General features: G+C 44.1%; 1 long non-coding RNA gene across 1 annotated transcript; it reads right to left on the bottom strand.

Annotated features, from left to right (window-relative positions):
* Window positions 1-8,945: 8,945 nt before the first annotated feature.
* On the bottom strand, window positions 8,946-10,034 carry LOC310887291. Its single transcript, XR_014575708.1, has 2 exons — window positions 9,884-10,034; window positions 8,946-9,597 (listed from the first exon to the last, which is right to left on the bottom strand). It is a non-coding gene; the product is annotated as an uncharacterized lncRNA (long non-coding RNA).
* Between the last annotated feature and the right edge of the window lie 6,592 nt (window positions 10,035-16,626).

Here is a 16,626-nt window from a genome sequence, read left to right as displayed (position 1 = left end):
ACGCAGATGTAATGCCATCTCGGGTGGAGTAGTTCAGTTACAAGAAACAATATGCAAAGCAATTACCTTGATTGACACATGCAAACAAAACGTATTTGGTGGTTGGAGGAACAAGGAGGACTAATGAGGACAAGAATGCTTTGCTTCCCCCAGGCAAACTGGGGAATGGTATAAAAGCACCTGCAGCCAAGCACCTCCAAACCACTTCAGTTCTCATCTTTTTTTCCGTCTGCTGTTGAACCAAGTAAGTAATTTTCTTTGGGGAACATGGGAGGTTTAAGCTAAAAATGTTAATTCTGTTTACTTTAAAGAAATTCAGGTAGAGAGTGCTGTAAGCATCATTTCAAGATGTGTAACAGAGTAACAGGGAATAGAGTAAAATGTATTTTAGCTTTCTGATCTTCAGTTATAAAGGATTTACTTGGGGCACTTGTTCTCTGAATGTGTTCCTTCACTGTCACTGTTTTGGACAAGGGAAGGCTCTCATATGCAAACACTGCCACGCTGCCACCCTTGACCCGTGCTCTCCCCACCCCGTGTCTTTCAGGCTCGTCTCCAGGCAGAAGGATGTCTTCCTACCAGCAGACCTGCAACTACAGCCGCCCCTCACCCTGTGAGGCGACCTGCCCACAGCCCTTTGCCAACGCCTGCAGCCAGCCCTGCGTCGCCTCCTGTGGGGACTCCCGAGCCATCATCTACCCCCCGCCCGTGGTCATCACCTTCCCGGGCCCCATCCTCAGCTCCTGCCCTCAGGAGAGCATCGTGGGCAGCTCGGCCCCACTGGGGCTGGGCAGTTCCTTCAGCCTCGGAAGCTCCCAGGATGTCCAGAGCCCCTCGGGGTCCGGGGTCGCCCCAGGTGGCCGGTACTCCTACACCTACACCCGCAAGACGACGTACTGCCCCTCGAAGCCCCGCTGTGATCTCCCCAGCACCAAGACCTCATAGGGGGCAGAGCAAACCCACGGCCTCTGAGTGAGCAACAGGGCTGCAGCAGGAGTCCTCTGGGGCTGGCTGGCACCGCCACCTCCCTGAGAAGCAAGCCCAGACACTCCGTTCCCTTTGTATTAGATCTCTGCTCATGATCCTGTTCTTCACGTAATCCCTTTTTACTTTGCTGTTGTGTAAATTTAACTTAATTCCTCTGCTTTGTTCCCTGAAGTGTTGCCGTGCTCTGATAAATCCTATTTGTTAGTCCCAATAAAATCCTTTCTACTGCACACTATCATGCTTTATGTCTTTATTAATTTGGTTTCTAAATTTGTAGCCCACTGATGCTAAAACAAACCTTGATGACTAGTCTCTTGCTTAAATTAAGGTCTGAAAAGGGAATCCCAGGCCTTGATATGGATCCCAAATGCTTCACACAGATGTTATATGAGTACTACATTTTTGCTGCATTTGATAGCCTGAGGATCCAAAAGAAAATCTGACAGAGACAGCGAACACTCCTTCATCCCCCTATTTCTTTAGTATTTTGTGGTATAAATGCAACCATCCCAAGAGCATGGTGAGCTTCCACACCTTGCAAAGCAGTCAGAGGTATCTCTGAAGCCCTTCCTTAGACCTCCTGGCCAGACTTACCTCCCAGCCACCATAGCCATACCATTTCCCCCAGCAGTTCTCAGAAGGACATGAGGAAGGAAAAGCAATGAGGGTCAGGCACAGCAGCTAAAAAATCAGGCGCAAGAGGAGCCTGGAGTCCAGGTGCACATTTCAGGGTTTGGCCTACAGGGAAAGGCTCTATTCAGTCCTTGTCATGACAAGCTCTTTAGGGCTTATCTTCTTCCCTGAACAGAGAAACAAATGCATCCTGAGACAGTAAGCCTGATGAGGATTACTGACTTCCTCTCCCATCAACATTTCTGAGGGCCCGACTTGTGCAGTCTTGAAAACGCTCAGCTTTCTGCAAGCTAGAGAATGTGAACTTCCAGCAGAGCTGGGCTTAGCTAACCACATCACAGCCGTGCTTACTGGCCATGACAAAATTGCATGCTGCAGCCTATTTTTTTTTTAAGGAATCAGCCTGCAATATGACCTTGGAGACCCAAGGCAGCAATGCCCAGCCACAGTGGAGCATGCAGATCACAGACACAGTGGTAGAAACATCTCCCCCTTGCTGATGATGAAAGAAACAAAAGTTCTTCAGACCTGGTGTTCCCTCTACCTGCTGCCCCAGGAATTATGTTCATCCATCTCCTAAAAGTCCTGGAACATGTACCCAGACTCATCCAGGACATGCAATACCATGATGGGTGGCAGACCATAGCCAAGTGGGACATGTCCGTCTGTCTTTTGGACGCCAGCCATGGAGTGCATCCCTCTGGAAGTACCCAGAGCCTGGTCTCACCAGGACCTCACCCTGCACAAAGCCAGCTGCAGGGCAGGTGCAGGCGTGGTGAAGCCCAGCTAGAGACTATGTGGTCAGGAATGCAACTCTTGCATTAAAAGACAGCATTTTCACTACACCCCTATGGACTAGGTGGTTGTTACAGGAAGGGCAACTGAGACATCAGGGTAAAGTGTCTTAGCATCACTTGCTGATTCAGAGGAAGAGGTGGTAGGAAAATACAGGTGTGGCTATTCCCAACAGTGTTACAGTTAACATCTGGGTGGTTTTTACCTTCTGCAGCAGGGTCCTCCCCTGCTAAGCTAGAGAAAAAGGCAGAGAACCTGGCTCCATATAAAAGAAAATAAACACGGAAGGAAAAATGGTGAGTGATGTAATTTTGCAGAAGGGTCACAAAGGTCAAGGAGAAGCTACAGATGCAGCTGAGCATTGCCTGCACTGGGCCTCACTCATGGGTTATGAGCTGTCACCATTAAACCCACAAAGATCACTTGAGAGCAAGAAATTAATTCAGGATGAAGCCAGGGAAGAAGAAGAAGAAAAAGCAAACCGGACCAAAAATCCCAGCAATCTGCACCACCATCAACAGTTTCCTGCCTCATCTTCTCCGATTCATAGTGTTTGGGGTTTTATGTTTGTTTGTTTGTTCTTTGCTGTTTAGTTTTCTATGGTACCCTTCAAAAATTTTGATGAAATTCAGTGAAAGAGATGAAGACACCAGGATTAAGAAAAATGATTAAGAAAAATAAGAACAGAACTTTGGGTATTTCTGCAGGGTTATCTGTTTTTTTGTTTGTTTGTTTGTTTTGTTTTGTTTTGTTTGTTTGTTTGTTTCCATCAGTTCCCAAAAACACAGCTGAGGAGAGGGCAAGGGGCAGGACCACAGCCACTGCTTCCTTGCTTAAATTCAGAGTGGCTGAATGGCTCTAGTACTTTGAAGTTGTAAATAGTGTTTCCTGCTATGCAATCCTTAGTCATCTTTCCATGAAACCTCTGAAGAAATAGTGCTTAGCTGCATATTTTGATACAGTTTTCCTCGTTTCTATCTGTGTCAACTAAAGATCTGTAAGTGGAGCTGTTACAGGTCTATGGTATGGATTAGATATCTCATCTCTGGTGTCTCTGAAATTTGCATTTTTCCCTTGAGACCCTAAATGGTTATAAACCACCTATGGCCACCAGAGATCCCTGAACTGTCTTTGATTCTTGTGAACAGAGTATAGATATATTTTTTATTTTACTTAAAAGTCTGATCATATTACACTTTAAGATGGCCACCTAGAAATTCCTCTTTCTCTAGACGTGTAGAGGATTCAGGAGTGGTGTGAGCTGTCAGTTAGCTGGTGAAGTCCTCCAAGGACACTGACAACCTTATACCAAAGGAGGACGTGCAAAAACTAATGTTGCCTCCAGAAAAATGCTTTCTTGTTTACGTATTATGAAGCTATTTAAAGGTTATGCATTAAAGATTTACCCATGGAAAAAAATAAGCGCAGTGGGATACCCTAAGCAATCTTCTGCCATCAAAGAAGTCCCCATCTAATAATTTATAAATGAGTTTTCACACTGTTTCATGAAAAAGCTTCCCAGGAGATAGACTCATATCAAACTCTTAGAAGAATCAGGATGTTAGCAGAATAATTGTCAACTGCATAAAGCTGCTCTTCTGACTGCATTTCAATACATGGGAAACTATTGAATAAATTCAGTCTTAACCAAACTAGCAGAGACTGTATAACAGTAGGAGTGCCCAGAAAAGGGTTGACAAGTAAGCACTGTTTTCCTCGTTCTCAAAGTCCTTATGAGTATCAAACAGCATTGTTCAGGATAACATGCTGCTTTACCAACTGATATTTGTTGCATATGCAGCTCATCCAGATGATGTAAATTTTTTTTCTGACTTATCATAATTGCTATGGTGTTCCCTGCTTCATCATGTTATTACACAATACTACACCTTGTGTTTCGGTTCCTTTCAAAACTTCAATGAGCAGATCCTTCCTAGTATCAATCCACTCCCTTAGTTGTTTGTGGGTGGGAATGAATCAAGATTTTTTTAATGATTTTCTGGTTTTTACTTACTTCTCCACCCCAAATAGTATTAGGCACCTGGTTGCATGGTCCGTGATGTCGTGACAGTGTCTAGTGAAATTTACTGCTGTAATTCATTATTTGCTTAGAGTCTGGTTGCAGGCACTTTAAGTCTTGCTCTGGAGAGTCATGTTAGAGGGTAGTGCAAGTAAAAAGAGATGGAATCTTCCTTCTCCAAATGTGTCCCCTGTACTGGATAGGTTACAGGGAAATTCAAGGGCTAAAGCAGTTAACAGTTTCTCAAAATCACTGAAATCCTTTTTAAAGACATCTTCTAGAATCACCATTAATTTTCTTACTCCATTTGAGACATCATGAACAAATTTTGATCATCCTCACGTTCCCTAAATGGGCTGTGCACTGTTGGCTTCCAAAACTAAGGCTGTCTGTGGCCAAGAATACAGATATTGCCCTGTTCTAAAAGTATTGAGTCTTGGTATGAAGACCTCAGAACGATACTGAGCAGCTCAAATGGGGACATGAAGAAGGCAAAATAAACAGACTTGCACCTTGAAGTTTCAAAGATAATACTTACAGTCTGTGCCCCAGCTCTAAGTGGATTTTAAAATAAGTAAATAAATAAAAAGATAAAATATCATACATACGTCAGCAAATTTTATCATAACTGAGCTACCATTCATTACCACAGAGGGCTAAAGACTGGGACTCATTTCATAGAGACTGAAATCTGGTGAATCTGAATGGGATCAAGAAGTTTAGGGTAGGATGACATAGTAAGGTGTGAGGGGAAGCTGGGAATTGCCTAATAGCTGCAAACAGTGAGCAAAATGATTATACACTGTGAGGTGTTACATGTAATTGCTTCTGTTTTGAATCTAATCAAACCTCATGCGCAAAAGGTGCCTCAGATCCTCCAGGCTATCCGAGAAGCAGTATAAAAGCACGCGCTGCTCATCTCTCTGCCAGCAGCTTCTCCTGACTTCTCCTCTAGGACTCAAGTAAGTTTTTAATTCTCTGTGCCTTTTTGATATGCTCTTTTAATGATAATTCTAATTGAATCCTACGTGGATGTCTGCTGTTGCAGTGACAGGGACAGCAGGTCACGGATCCTGCTGAAGACCTGGGGTTGGCATTACCCAGTTTCTTGAGGGATTCCCACAGATCTTGCTAAGTCTGAGCTTTGAGCATTTTAAGACTTTAGTTCCTAAAGCTAGTGTACAGGCTAGCTGCAGCCTAGTCTTGGATTCAGCAGAAAGTTAAGCTCAGTTCTGAAGCCCTGTGTGAGAGGGTACTCTCAAATTTTTATTGCTGTCATGCCTACTGTTTTTAATTTGGAATTGCCTCATCACTTCACCTGCTTAAATAAAAAATGTCTAGTTCTGATTAAAACTAGGTCCTGTCTTTGAGAAGTCCTGCATTGGACTGGTGTAGAAAGGTCTACTTCCCTTGCTGTAGAAACAACAATTTTTCTCTTTAGGACTAGAGCCCTTTAAACCTTTGATAAAAGTGCCAACTGCTGCAATTGGGTAGCTGTAACCAGGGGTGCAGAGAATCCTGTCCTGCAGGTCAGCTACTGAAGAAAGGGTGCTGGGTGCGATGGCTACTGGTCTCCTGAAGTACAGACACATCTGTGCTCCTTTATAAGAGAAGGAAACACAGCTGAACCTGGCACTGCTTATGATGTAGCCCTTATAGATTTGTTCTGGCACACCATGTATAGACATGGCAAAAGTATAGGTTATTTGATGTACTCAGGGTGGTTAGAAGGAGATGAGAGTTTGGCAAGTAGAGAGGATAAATATAACTCAAGCAGTGTGACTAAAAGACGGGAGAAGAGCCTGGAACTAAAGCCTTATCTCTGCTCAAGACACTGCTCAACCATATAGCATCTTCATCTGATACACCTGAGCACACACAAATCTCTGTCCAGCTAGCCACTTATTTTACATGTATTTCTGTCTTCCTGTGTTTCAGATCCACTTCCATTGCAGAACCATGTCTTCCTACAGACAGCTGTGCAACTACCAGAGCTTCAATCCATGTGAGGTGGCCTGCCCACAGCCCCTCGCCAGCGCCTGGAACGAGCCATGCATCACATCATGTGGTGACTCCAGGGCGGTGGTCTACCCACCCCCTGTTGTCATCACTTTTCCTGGGCCAATTCTTAGCTCCTGCCCTCAGGAAAGCGTAGTGGGATCCTCAGCACCAGCTGGCGTTTGGAGCTCACTTGGCTATGGGGAATCTTATGGCTACAGAGGCTCTCTGGTTTATGGGGGATCACAGGGGAGCAAGTTTTCATACCCTTATTGCTCTCAGAGGTTCAGTGGCTACCACTTTAGGAAGAGTGAGCCCTGCCAAGCCCAGCAAGAATATTCTTGCACCAAGAGCAGTCAGGATAGTGAATGCAAGATCCAAACTCAAGCATAAGATGAGCAAGAGAAGTTTCTAAGATGCTGGCTTAAAAAGGCTGAATCTTGTTAACAACTTATATTTGTGCTCATATCTGCTTCTGCACTTCTTCCTCCTTTGTTATAAGCATGCTCTTCTATTCTCCTTGTGGTCCAGATTTTCAAATGCATTAATATTGCTTCTACATTCAGTCCTGTATTTTACACCAAGCATAATGGAAGAGTTGTGATACTCCCACCTGACACTGCCTGATATCCATCAAGAGCTACATTAAGGGATGAAAACTGGACTACCCCATCACACTTACAGCTACAGAAGAAGAAAAGAACACTGTGCTTGAAATGAAGTTTCCTGAACAAGAAGTCTCATTTGTTAGAGCCTCAAATTCTCCAGTTTCTGTATAAACATGTTTTCCTATTGTAAACCCTCCTGCTTTATCTCCTATTAAAAAATCATGCTGCATTATAATATTAGCATTCTAGTTTTCTTTTTCTATCTGTTTTATAAGACAACATGGTCGAAAGAATCTCCTGCACAAAACATTGGTGCTTCCATTCTAGTTAAGTCCCATAGCTGGAGGGAAACAAAGACCTTAAATAATCAATAGCATCATGCCGGTCTTCTCAACAATGAGTTTTCCCATGCTGTTGTTTACTTTATCCCTTGCACTTCTAGAAAAGTGCCAGGGACAGAAAGCAATACAGGGAATGGAGAGGAGATGTACCACAGTTTTCATGCCAGAACACACCATAACAAAAGAGCATAGGACACTTACTGTAAAACAGGAGCTAGCTAAGCACACCTGGCACAATGTGCAGCAGAGGTGCAGATTTGATCTCCCAGTACACTTATCCTTAAGACAGTAAACTAAAAGAGCCCAGATCTTGAAATCAAGCAGGGTTCTGATAAGAAAAACAAGGTACCATACACTGCTCTGCTAAATAGATTTAATGTAATAGCAAGCTACATCTGAGAGGTTGCTTAGCTAAATGCACTATTTATTGCTTCCAGCCGGTCCCTGAGCACTGCTGGATCACTGCTCCCTACTTTCTGAGAACTTTCTGCACCTGCTTCACTTTAATGTAGCCTTTTCTTGGTCATCTAAGCTATTCTCAGAAACGTGAGTTTGTTGACCTTCCTCAGTTTTCAACTTATGCTCCTTATTTCTTAGGTTTCCGCTAGGATACTCCTTTTCTCTGGACAGTAGTAAGAAGCTAAGCTAGTAAAACATATCTGCTGTTGGTTAATTGCAATCCCAGTTGAGGTAGTTCTATGATCTCAGAAAGCTGGCTATGAAAATACAGAACAGGGAAGAGGATTCAAGTTTCCTGTGTCTCAGACTTGGGTTTCATTGTTAAATAACTTTTTGTCTCTGGGAAGCTGCCTCTGTTGCTGTGCCCCATGTAATATTCCCTCTTCACTTCTCTATGTTACATAGTACTATAATAAGCTAATATTCATTTTCTATTACTCTGTTATATGTAATTAGAATAGTTCTGGTTTAAAAACAAACAAACAAAAAAAAAAACATAGAAATGCAGAGGAAGTAGGGTTGAACTACACTGGCTATTTAGAACTTCACAACAGTCCTGACAATTTTAACTAAGGGATGGGCAGTTTTCTCACACATGGCTCCTTGTAAAGATTAAATCATATACGCAGGCAAGCCTAGCATGTTGTAAGCAGAGTTTCCTGATGAATGAATCCATAGGCATTAAATAAACACTAGGTCTGTGAGAGCATAATATTAATCTCACTGATCTCTGAGATAAGAGTATGGTTTGGTTCAATTGGTTTGCAGAGGCTGCAGTATCCCAAAACAGAAAGCAAGCACGTGTAGTATTTGGATGCAATCATAAGTGTTTATTGGAAGCAAGAACTATACAGGTTAAGCAAATTAAAGGAAAGTGTAGAAGATGGACCTCAGTGTTTGACAAACAGGACAACTTGGTAATCTACATTGAATGTGTTCAGTATGGTGCTCTTCCTTGCTGTTCAAGGTTCAGATGGGCAGGGCAAATCACAGTGCATCTGTGAATCTTTCGTATATTAAACATCTGGTTATCAAAATAAAAAAATGACTAAAGAAATAATGCATGCCCCACCCCCCCCAAAATTAAAAACATACACAAATTGGTTTCAATGATGCTAGTGTTTTATTGCTATAACAGTGAGGAACATGTTTTGCTTAGTCAAAACTAGGATTTCTAAGAAGGGAAAAGAAGCATTTTCACAGCAGCAACACCAAAAGAAAAAGATCATAAGAAAGCCATGGGTAGGGTGCTGAGTAGCACCCACAGGTCCCAGAGGATTAGCTGAAGTCGTGGGTGACCAGGGCTCGGGGGAGCTCCTCAGCTCAGATGCACAGCCATGTCTCGCCGTTGGTTCCCCGCTGTTTCTCCAGCCATCCACAACCTCTGCGGTGCTCAGCAGGGCCTGCAGTCCCTGTAGGGATACCTTCTGGACTGCTGGGAGAAGGAGGAGGAGGAGGAGGAGAAGCCCCCATAGGGGAGGGAGCCCTGCAGAGCCCTGGGCTGGCCCAGCCCCAGCCCCAGCGGGGCTGAGCTGCCCACGAAGCTCTCCTGTGGGCAGGAACTGAGGATGGGGCCCGGGAAGGTGATGACCACGGGTGGGGGGTAGACCACGGCGCGGGAGTCCCCACAGGAGGTGACACAGGGCTGGCTGCAGGCGTCAGCGTAAGGCTGCGGGCAGGTCACCTCGCAGGGGGGGAAGCAGCGGGAGCTGAGCTGCTGGCTGAGGTAGGACATCCTTCGGGCAGGGAGGTGAACCTGCAAGGTGATAGGAGCCTGAGTCAGCCCGGAGCCACCGTGGGGACCTCCCAGGGAGCCCCGCCAAGCTCCGTGCACCTCGTGCTGCCAAGGTGGCCAACAAGCTGGAGGTTGCCCATCACCAAGTTTTGCAACAAAACCAACTGCATCTGCCAAAGCCAGTGAGAGGAGCACGTTTTCAAGGGAAGAGAGGCATAAGGATGTCAAGACAAGGAGAGAGTATTTGTCAAAGATTCAGTTAAGCATTTTCTAGCGTGATGCTCTAAGTCAGAAATGTCATACTTACTCAAAGCACCAAAGAGGAGAAGTCAAGAGCAGCTGTCTGATGTGAGCTGTCTGTGCTGTGAGCCCTTTTTATACTGTTTCTTGAGCTGCCCACTGAGTCTCTTACACCTCGTGAACAAAATCTTAATTAGTGCACAAACACACAGATTACACATCACTCCTCATTCACGCTAATGGTTTCCTCACTGTTAAGAAATATTACTCAGCCCAGGGTTTCCTCAGCGTTCTTCCTTCTAAGAAGTCATCTGTTAGACTTCCCTTGATTTGCAATATTTCTCTTTGTTTGTTTTATCTTACAGCTATTGAAGTTTCTGTATCAGAAGCTGTTTTCATACACTGTATTCATTGCTGTGTTTTAATGCCAGATATCTTGTTACTTTCTCAGGGACCATTATTAATTTTTCCTTGGAAATGTAAAGGGATATGGAAGGCTTTAATCCCTTTCTTTTCCTGATGCAGGTCAGTGATGATCCATTGAATCACTGAGGACACTGCAAACATCCAAGTGATTTGCAGCATTGCAACAGTCTCCTGTAGGATTTAAGATTTTTGTGCTCAGCACAAACCGATGGACACGCTCGTTCCCCTCTTGGTAATGGAGCCAGGTGGTTGCAATGCAGCTGTGACACACCGCAATACAACGTTGCTTACCCCAAAGCAGAGTACCAGTTCTGAGAGTAGGAGTGCTGTCAGCCCTGCTGACGTTTTTTTTTGCCGTGATGAGAAACCAAATGGAAGTCACACAAGATTGTGCTAATCTGATTGTCTTGCTCTTTTTGACATCCAAGCCAAAGAAAAAAAAAAAGCCAGGAAAAAAAAATTACAAAAAAGCACTATTTTAACAGTTACTGGAGGTTTTTGATCACATCAGACACAGGCTCACAGTATTGCTGCAGCCAGAAGGACGTGCTAGCCAGGTCTGTGGTCCAAAGGTTTCAGAGGAACACAGGAGGGAAAGTGTAGTGTTCAGGGGCAAAATAAATCACAGCAGATCTGCAAGAATTAGTTAAACAAATCACCTCCATGCTTTAGTGTGTTGTATCAGACCTGCAGGGAATAGCCAGAATGAGAAACTAGGCAGGTAGAATCAATCCACCATCTTTTGTCTAGGTATAAGCCCTACCATGCTTCATCTCAACATCAGCAAGGATTTAAGGGAAGACATTTAGCCCATGGAGTATTGCACTACTTGTGATACTGAAGAGTGTGTGAAAAATACTGGCTTAGTGGAGCAATTGCATAAGTAAGTTTTCCAGCATATTTGGAATGTCAGAAAAATCAGCAAAGCGTTTCAGGAAGTGAAGCTGTTTCAAAGTTTAAAGAAGAAACAAGAGGGTGTAGGAAGAAACTGATAATTGACCAGACAAACAGTGAATCAAGCAATCATAGGAGCCTGGGGAGTGCCAAGCACTGTTGTGTTTTGCAACAAAATAAACATGAAACACACAGGATGTCTCAACCTCCCCAGGCAAACCAGCGGATGGTATATAAGGGCTCCTGGCTCAGCAGCCCTCAGACCACAGCTCTCCGCTTCTCCTCCTTGTTGATCTGAGTAAGTCTGATCCCTTAACCCTCCTTTATCTCTTTAGGGACAGTGGGTTTGGGATGTTCTTAACCGACTCCTGAACTGCAGCACTGTCAGTCCCTAGCTTTGTGTGAAAACCTTTTCCTGGGTATTCTCACCGGCAAACTGGAGGGGTTGCAGTGTTGGCTGTAAGGGCTCAGGAATGAGTGGGGTCAGCCTGCGTGCTTTTTGCTTTGAGCTCAGGGATTTGTTGCACCTGGCCGCGGGTTCCCACCCACTTCGAGCAGCATGGGGTGCACGGAGCCTGGCGGGGCTCCCTGGGAGGTCCCCACGGTGGCTCCGGGCTGACTCAGGCTCCTATCACCTTGCAGGTTCACCTCCCTGCCCGAAGGATGTCCTACCTCAGCCAGCAGCTCAGCTCCCGCTGCTTCCCCCCCTGCGAGGTGACCTGCCCGCAGCCTTACGCTGATGCCTGCAGCCAGCCCTGTGTCACCTCCTGTGGGGACTCCCGCGCCGTGGTCTACCCCCCACCCGTGGTCATCACCTTCCCGGGCCCCATCCTCAGTTCCTGCCCACAGGAGAGCTTCGTGGGCAGCTCAGCCCCGCTGGGGCTGGGGCTGGGCCAGCCCAGGGCTCTGCAGGGCTCCCTCCCCTATGGGGGCTTCTCCTCCTCCTCCTCCTCCTTCTCCCAGCAGTCCAGGAGGTATCCCTACAGGGACTGCAGGCCCTGCTGAGCACCGCAGAGGTTGTGGATGGCTGGAGAAACAGCGGGGAACCAACGGCGAGACATGGCTGTGCATCTGAGCTGAGGAGCTCCCCCGAGCCCTGGTCACCCACGACTTCAGCTAATCCTCTGGGACCTGTGGGTGCTACTCAGCACCCATGGGAACCGCTCTTCTGATTACCTTTCTTATGATCTTTTTGCTTTTGATGTTGCCGCTGTGAACATGCGCTGGTTTCTCAAACTGTGTCTTTTCCATCCTCACAGGCCAGAGGCAGAGTTATAGGGGTTAGAAACTGAGCGATTTGTTATTTAACCTGTCTGAGAACACATGTACTGATTTTCTGGTTTTGTGTTTCACCTGGAAGATGTAACAGAACTCATGTTAGGAAAGTTACTTTGCTCTCCAGGTAGGTTTTATCATCAGCAAAGCCTTTCTGCATATTCCAGAGCAGACCTTGGCTGAAAAAATTAGCTCTGTCACAGGAAAGAAAAAGTACCTTGTGTGAAATGCTCAGTGCTTGTTGATGAAATATTTATAATCTTGTTTGAGAAACTGGAAACATTCTTTCACTTTTTGTGGTTTATTATTGTAAATGCCATTTCTTGTTCTGAATAAAAAATCATGCTGCATTCTACCATTGGCATTTTGCTTTTGTTTTGCTTCCCATGTTCTTCATACCTCTCTCCCTTATATCCATCCCTTATATAAATGGTGATTATAAGCCCTCATACAAACACAGGGCCAACATAAGTCATGTGCAATGCATAATTTCTCCCCTTCCCAGCCACTGGAACAAGAATTATCATCTTACAATAGTGAATGTCATCACACAATTCCCTTTGTGCTGGGAAGTACGCGTGCCTCAGGACTCAGCCAAAAAATATATATGCTGAATGTGGTTATTTGGGTTAGAATATATCAACATTTAGCATAGGTCTATTTTTACGTTCAGATAAATATTGCCACTTTACTATTGTCCTTACTTTGTAACATGACCATCACTGTGCACAAGGTACTGGCTGAATCTTACTCACTGTATTTTTTGCAGAAAATGCCAAGATTATCATGTCATAGGACATATGGGAATATAGCCTAGAAGGACTTTAATAACAGACTGTGTTAAGGTGGCGCCTGTGCCTCATTAGGCTATTAGGGTTTTGTTCTACTTATATCAGACAAAATAATCTGTTGTTACACAGTTAAATCAACAGAATTATACAAGCACTTCTGATAATTATGGATGATTTAAAAGTCCCAGACTTGCATCATTAATTCTGATCTGGAAAATGCACTGCAATTTTCACGACAAGTTGAGGGTATGCCAGTACTTCAGCCCAGAGATGTGAATTCTCCTCCTCCTCCTCCTCTGGCAGTGCCTGAGCTAACTCGAGTCACACTCGAGTCACACTCTCCACGAAGCCACAAGAGTGCAGTGCTGAGTCCTCTTATCCCTATAAATGTTTATCTTGCGGTCCAGGCTAGGCTTTGTGGCCATCCCAGCCACAGTTTGATGTGGCCACAAAAGCAGTTATGATTTTGGGCTTGAATTATAGTCGTGCCAAGGCATAAGAATTATTTGTAAAGCACTTAGAAATATTTGTGCTCAAACAGAAAGTGCTACTCAACCCCTCCTCCTTAGCAATTGCTCCTTTTCTTTTGCATTTCCCTTCTCGCTTTCAGGTGGCTCATCCAAGTGTGCTGTTATGTGACTCCTCCTAGGGTGTAGTAGACATGCCCTTGCAACCTGGGTGTGCTGTGTTACCAGATGAGACAAATTCCACCCACACTCTATGAGATGCGCTCTCGGATGGATGATTCCATAACCATCCACCATGGGCTTGGAAGAATCATACAGAGATATCTGAGCATCATGAGCAGAGTTAAGATTTCAATTAGAAACTGGAATGAAAGGTGTCTGTTTGTTATTCTTGTGGTGGCACTCCATGCCAGCCAGGAAGAATTTTCGGTCACTCTTATAATTCAATAATCCAAAGTCAATTCACGGAAGTTTTTGCAGATACATCTCAATGTTTTTGATGGTGTTACAATAATATTTATTTATTTATTTTATATAGAAAAAAAGTTATGCTAATTTAGTAAATGTGCTTGCTGATAGTTCACATCAAATAGATGCAAGTGTTCCACAGGGATATTGTCATTTGACATACAAGGAATCTGTGCAGATGTATTCCATGTGTCATGCTAACTTTGCTTTTCAAAGAGCTATTTGTCCCTGAATATTTTTCTGTAATGTATTTGCACTGGCCAAAATCACTGAATGGTTCAGGTCAGTGAAACACACTAAACTTCCATTATATTGGAAAAAGCATAAAGACAGGAATCTAGACCCTGATTTGTGGATCCATATAATTATAAAATTAAAGCATGTGGCTGTCACACTAAATAACGTGAGTCAAGAGAAGAACTTTGGGGTGTCAGCAGTATTGATAGATCCTAGTACGTAGCTTTCTCTGCCCTTTCAGGAGAGCAGGATGGATAGGAGAGGGATGCATCTCTAAGAACAATGTGATTCATTTGCAGGTAGCACCATCCCTGTCATCACCCATTTCCAGACAAAGTGAAACCAGGTGTGGTTCAGGCAGGAAGAGGAGACCGGGTGGGTCGTTTGCCCAAAACATGTTCCCTCCTTCCTCCCTTTGTTTCTATTCCTGTTTTTTGTTTATCTGAGTCTTTCACTATCAGTAGCATAAAGGGCGTCTCCATAGGCAGCGCGGGGAAACACTGAGAGAGATCTCAAGGCGTCCCTGGGACAGAGGTTTCTCCAGCCTTCCTGCAAGTGTCACCTGTACAGCCTTACACTGCTGTATTGCAAAAGGTTACCAAGTGCAGGTGGGCAAACTGGAACACAGATTGGAACGGGAGTCTGAAAGTTGTTCAAACTCAGGCATTCAACCTTCAATTCCCCAGAAGGAGCTGGATTTTAGAGGTGAAGAACACGCCTTCTTGAGGATAAAAATAAGCTATTGTAAATTATATCAGTGTGAACACATGAAATACATAGATTCTATTGAAAATAATTTTACTAGTGAATAACTGAAGAACTGAAGACAGGGTGCTAGATCAGAGGAACAGATCTGCTGAAATAAGCACCAATCTTCTGCATCAGCTCAAACTGGACTTGAGATTGCAGCCCAAGGTTTTCCCAGGGTGATGCACAGTTTCACGTGGTCTTGGAAGGTGCGGATAGAGTTTAATGTGTCTTATATCAGTCATGGGAAAAAATGTGCGTGGGTATGATGGGATAAATTGCACAATGCCCCCTTATTGGGAGATGATTTGGAAAAGTGGTGTGGTATCCCGGCTATGTCACCATATTCTGTTTATGGATAAACTTCTGAGCAATCTTTGCTCTCTGAGGCATTCAGAGAAACAGAGGGGAAATAAAACAATTAAAAGACAGATTCATTGTAGAATGAGGAAAAAAAAATACCTGAAAGGAATTTAGCACTTGAAGATTAATGAGGAAAGGCTTCATACGGCTTTGTCTGTCAGAGTAATGACAAGAACACAGTACTAATCACTGTAGCTGAGCAAAATAATTGCATTATCTGGGGCAGTTACAGGTGGAGTGAATTTTTGTTTGATAATGCATTAGGACATCATACATGAAGAATGTCTCACATCCTCCCGATTGCCTAAGAAAAGACATAAAAGCGCTCATAGTGCTGGGCTGCTCTAACCATTTCTCTTTACCTGCTCTTTGCTGTGGAGGGGTAAGTCTGAGCCTTTTTCCTTACTGTTATTTTGATACTGCTGTAGCAATATAGGACTTTGACACAAAACTATGATTTAAAGAAACGTTTAAAATGTTTGAAGCTTTCTTTCAGCATGAGCTGCTTCCTACTTATTTAGTGGCAGGCTGTAAAAAGACAGGAAAAGAATTTTCAGAGTGGCTGATAGTTTAGGATATGTGAATTTATGTATAGTGAGATGTACTGAATTCCCATGTCCTTCAGCCTGACCATTCTTCCTTTAGGAATCTGCCTTATTTTGTACACATTGACTTGCAATGGTGACTACCAAAAAAAAAAAAAAGTTAACTCCGGCTCTGAAAATGAGCAAGGCAGCCACCATTAGCTATAATGTTTTTTTCTTGTTCCTTGCAATTGTTTCTGAATTAATCTGAAGCCTGTCAGGCACCATATTATGCAGTTGTTACAGTCAGGACATTGTTCCTACTCTTTATTTCCAGCCGTTCATATTATGGGTTTTAGTAGGGCAGGGTGGAGATCCAGAGGAGCTGCAAGGTGATTGCAGGGGAATCCTGATGCAAGCTGTAGCATCTGCAGGGCTCTGGAATAACGCTGTCACTGACAATCAGGCTTGCCCAAATTTTAACTCCGTCTCTCCTGTTACCTCACCAAATGGCTCTGGGCAATGCATTCACTTCTCAGCCTCAGTTACCTCTTCCTCAAAGCTGGAAAAACAATGACTTGCCTCATGCAGATGCTGCAATGATTACAGGTGATGCAG

Source organism: Anser anser (assembly GCF_964211835.1).
Source record: "Anser anser genome assembly, chromosome: 28".
NCBI classification, from domain to species: Eukaryota; Metazoa; Chordata; class Aves; order Anseriformes; family Anatidae; genus Anser; species Anser anser.
Note: the sequence above shows the minus strand (reverse complement) of the source record. Positions and strands in the feature narration are given on the sequence as shown.